Source organism: Triticum dicoccoides, chromosome 1B, assembly GCF_002162155.2.
Source record: "Triticum dicoccoides isolate Atlit2015 ecotype Zavitan chromosome 1B, WEW_v2.0, whole genome shotgun sequence".
In the NCBI taxonomy this organism is placed as follows: domain Eukaryota; kingdom Viridiplantae; phylum Streptophyta; class Magnoliopsida; order Poales; family Poaceae; genus Triticum; species Triticum dicoccoides.
In genome coordinates this window covers 658,836,180-658,841,290 of record NC_041381.1, presented here as the reverse complement: position 1 = coordinate 658,841,290, position 5,111 = coordinate 658,836,180, and positions in this window count along the sequence as shown.

Genomic DNA, 5,111 nt, shown 5'->3' with positions numbered 1-5,111 from the left:
TGGAAGCTTATATGGATGATATTGTTGTCAAGTCACGAAAAGGTTCCGACCTGCTCGCTGACCTCGCCGAAACATTTGCCAACCTCAGAAGGTATGATATCAAGCTCAATCCATCAAAGTGCACATTTGGAGTTCCTGGTGGCAAGTTACTCGGTTTTCTCGTTTCCGAACGGGGAATCGACGCTAACCCAGAGAAGATTGGCACTATTCTCCGAATGAAACGCCCTGTGCGAGTGCACGATGTCCAGAAGCTTACTGGATGCTTGGCCGCATTAAGTCGATTCATCTCACGACTCGGTGAAAAGGCACTGCCTCTTTACCGACTGATGAAGAAGGCTGACAAGTTCGAGTGGACTCCAGAAGCTGATGCAGCGTTTGCCGAGCTAAAAGCTCTGCTCTCCACCCAGCCGGTGCTTGCTGCTCCAATCAGCAAAGAGCCTCTGTTGCTCTACATCACAGCCACAGGACAAGTCGTCAGTACTGTGCTAACGGTCGAGCGGGAAGAAGAAGGAAAAGCTCTCAAAGTTCAGCGCCCAGTGTATTATTTGTCTGAAGTCTTGACTCCATCCAAGCAGAGATATCCTCATTATCAGAAGCTTGTGTATGGAATATACATGACCACAAAGAAGGTTGCTCATTATTTCTCTGACCATTCCATCACAGTCGTCAGCGACGCTCCACTATCAGAGATTTTGCACAACAGAGACGTAACTGGTCGAGTGGCCAAATGGGCGATTGAACTTCTTCCCCTTGATATCAAGTTTGAGGCAAAGAAAGCCATTAAGTCCCAGGCGATAGCAGATTTCCTCGCCGAGTGGATTGAACAACAGCAGCCGACTGAAGTTCACTCGGAGCATTGGACCATGTTTTTCGATGGCTCTAAGATGTTGAATGGTTCCGGTGCTGGGGTTGTCCTGGTTTCCCCCAGAGGAGATAAGCTCAGATATGTGCTCCAGATTCACTTTGATTCCTCCAACAATGAGGCAGAATATGAGGCCCTCCTATATGGGTTGCGCATGGCCATTTCACTCGGCGTCCGTCGCCTAATGGTCTATGGCGACTCGGATTTAGTGGTCAATCAGGTGATGAAAGAGTGGGACGTGAGAAGCCCAGCCATGACTGGATACTGCAGTGCAGTGAGGAAGCTGGAGAAGAAGTTCGAGGGGTTGGAGCTCCATCATATACCCCGACTGAAAAATCAAGCAGCTGATGATCTAGCAAAGATAGGTTCCAAGAGAGAAGCCATTCCGAGTGGTGTGTTCTTGGAGCATATACACACTCCGTCAGTCAAAGAAGATCCTTTCACCGAAGAAACTCCGCAGCCCAAGGGCGCCACAGATCCGACTGAAGTTGAGGTCCCAGCGGTGGTCGACTTGATCATGGAGGTTTTGGTGGTCATTCCTGACTGGACGATTCCGTATGTCACATATATCTTGAGGAAAGAGCTTCCGGAGGATGAGGGAGAGGCTCGACAGATCGTCCGTCGATCTAAGGCCTTTACCGTAATCAAAGGACAATTATACAGAGAAAGCGCGACTGGAGTCGGTCAGAAGTGCATAACACCAGAAGAAGGTCGACTCATCCTCAATGATATTCACTCGGGGACCTGTGGTCATCATGCGTCCTCTCGGACCATCGTGGCCAAAGCATACCGAGCCGGATTTTACTGGCCCAAGGCGAATGAGATGGCAAAAGAGATAGTAGATAAGTGCGAGGGATGTCAGTTCTACTCGAATATGTCGCACAAGCCTGCGTCAGCTTTGAAGACCATCCCACTCGTCTGGCCTTTTGCAGTTTGGGGGCTGGACATGATCGGTCCTTTGAGAACAGGACGAAGTGGCTTCACGCATGTACTGGTGGCAGTCGACAAGTTCACCAAGTGGATCGAGGCTAAACCAATCAAGAGCCTTGACACCGGTACTGCAGTTAGCTTCATCAGGGAACTAATATTCAGGTATGGAGTTCCGCACAGCATCATTACGGATAATGGGTCGAACTTTGACTCAGAGGAATTCTGAGCTTTCTGCGACTCCCAAGGCACACGGGTCGACTACGCATCAGTCGCCCATCCGCAGTCGAATGGACAAGCAGAGCGGGCTAATGGACTGATTCTCAAGGGACTGAAGCCTCGACTGATGCGTGATCTCAAACACGCGGCTGGAGCTTGGGTCGACGAACTTCCATCTGTACTCTGGGGACTACGGACCACGCCTAATCGGTCGACCGGAAGAACTCCATTCTTCTTGGTCTATGGAGCTGAAGCAGTCTTGCCGAGTGATCTTCTCCACAATGCCCCTCGAGTTGAAATCTACAACGAAGCAGAAGCTGAACAAGCGCGGCAGGACGCAGTCGACCTTTTAGAGGAAGAAAGGGAGATGGCTCTGATCCGGTCGACCATCTACCAACAAGATCTGCGGCGTTTCCACGCCCGAAACGTGAGAGGTCGAGCCTTCCAGGAAGGGGATTTGGTTCTCCGAGTGGATCAGCACAAACCACACAAGCTTGCTCCTTCTTGGGAAGGCCCCTTCATCGTCACCAAGGTTCTCCACAACGGGGCGTACCGTCTTTACAACGTCGAGCATAATATCGACGAGCCCCGAGCTTGGAACGCGGAGCTACTCCGCCCGTTTTACACTTAAGCTTTATCATTCGGATGAGTTGCAATAAAGTACTTCTGTAGTTCATGGACCTCAAAATAATAAGTGTCATAGTTCCTCCATAATATCTATCACTTTTTATTTTTTGTCCAATGAAATTCCCCTCAGTGGGTGACTTAGCTGCGAATCCGTTTCGCCTAAGTTTGTAAAAATCCTACCGAGTGGTGAGCCAGACTCCCACTCGGAGGCTTAGCCGCGAATCCGTTTCGCCTAAGTTATCAAAATCCTACCGAGTGGTGAGCCAGACTCCCACTCGGAGGCTTAGCTGCGAATCCGTTTCGCCTAAGTTAAAAATCCTACCGAGTGAAGAGCAACCCTCTCACTCGGGGGCTTAGCTGCAGTCCAAGCACTCGCCTAAGTTGTGAAAATCCTACCGAGTGGTAAGCCAGCCTTCCACTCGGAGGCTTAGCTGCAGCCTCGTGCTCGCCTAAGTTATAAAAATCCTACCGAGTGAAGAGCAACCCTCTCACTCGGGGGCTTAGCTGCAGTCCAAGCACTCGCCTAAGTTGTGAAAATCCTACCGAGTGAAGAGCAATCCTCTCACTCGGAGGCTTAGCTGCAGCCTCGTGCTCGCCTAAGTTATCAAAATCCTACCGAGTGGTAAGCCAGCCTTCCACTCGGAGGCTTAGCTGCAGCCTCGTGCTCGCCTAAGTTATAAAAATCCTACCGAGTGAAGAGCAACCCTCTCACTCGGAGGCTTAGCTGCAGTCCAAGCACTCGCCTAAGTCGTGAAAATCCTACCGAGTGAAGAGCAACCCTCTCACTCGGGGGCTTAGCTGCAGCCCAGTGCTCGTCTAAGTGGACTAAAGAATAAATCGATTGCAGCACAGGCACCTTGCTTTGAACCTGCAAAAGACATTCCGAGCCGAAGGCAATCGTATTCAAGCACCAAATCCAAGTTTGAATCGACATCTAAAGGAACCGAAAGTGCTCAGGCGTCAAGCCTGTTAAGGTTTGTCGGTTACAATTTCACTCGGCATACCGAGGCAAATTTAAAGCGTCGAGCCAGAAGAAGTTTTTTACCCCTCCTGTGGAGGGCTGGAAGGTGCAACAAATTCATCAAGGTCAATCCCGTCGGCGATCCGAGTGGCAGCTGCAAGGAAAGTTTCCATAAAGGATCTGAAGTCGTGCTTCTTGGTATTGGCCACCCGAAGGGCCGCCAGCTTCTCTTCTCGCGCATCTTTGCAGTGGACTCGGGCCAGACACAGAGCGACATCTGCACCACACCGAGCCGAGGACTTCTTCCACTCCTGCACTCGACCAGGGATCGTGTTCAAGCGGGCCATCAGCGACTCAAGGTCATTCTGAAGTGTCTGCTCAGGCCAGAGCGTCGAGTCGATGCGAGATGTGGCGGCCTTCAGCCTTGCGAGATAGTCCACGACAGCTGCAACACGAGACTCCAGTCGGAAAACATCCATGGCAACTTCGTCGTTCACCGGAGAATTGACGGGGTCAAGGTTTGGTTCCAGTCGGCTGGTTTCTTCTTCAAAGTTTTGACAAAATTCTGCAAGGGTGATCACTAAGTCAAGGAGATAGTCGAATGGAAAAAGCCACAATTGGAAATATTTGCCAAACATGGAGGTCTACCTTCAAGCATAAGGAACAACTTTTTGGCAAGGCCACTCAGGAAGGCCTCCAGTTCAGTTTTCTTCTCAGTCAATTTGCTGACTTGGTCGGTCAGGGCAGCTTTGTCAGTTTTCAGTCGACTGACCTCCTTGTTGGCAATCCCAAGAGCAGCTTTCAGATTGGTATTGTCTTGTTCGAGCTTGGTAACTGAAGCTAACTTCTCGTCAGCAAGCTTGATCTTCTCAGCTAGCTCAAGGTCTTTCTTCTGCTGGGCCTCCCTTACCTTACCTGCAAGTTACAGCAAGATCAGATGCTGAAACAAGCAAGGGGAAAAGCAGTCGTCAGGCTCTCACCAAACATACCTTCGGTCTCCTCCTTTGCCTTTGTCAGCTTCTCCTGAACCAGCTTCAAGCTCAGCTCGACTTGAGTATGTTTTTGTTCCAGCTCTGAGTAGCGAGCCACAAGATCACAGGAGTTCTGTGAAGAACCAATCGACTAAATGTCAAATATAATTCACTTCCGAGTGAAAAAGGGATAAACACACGTTTCTAAGACTACAGCCAAATACAAGCATTCGACCGTAGTCTCGGGGACTACACCCAGTGGGTGCACTCAGCGTGCCCCCACTAATCCTGTTGAAGACAAAGTCGACCAGTCGACCTCAAAAAAAAAATGTGTGCGAGATGCATTCTCTAAGACTGTGATCAACTGCAAGCAGTCGACCACAGTCTCGGGGACTACACCCAGTGGGTGCACTCAGCGTGCCCCCACCGGTTTGTGAAATCCAGTCGACCAGTCGACTGACAGAAAGATTGACATTATAAAGCCTAAGGCCGACTGCCAGCAGTCGACCTTAGCCTTGGGGACTACACCCAGTGGGTGCACTCA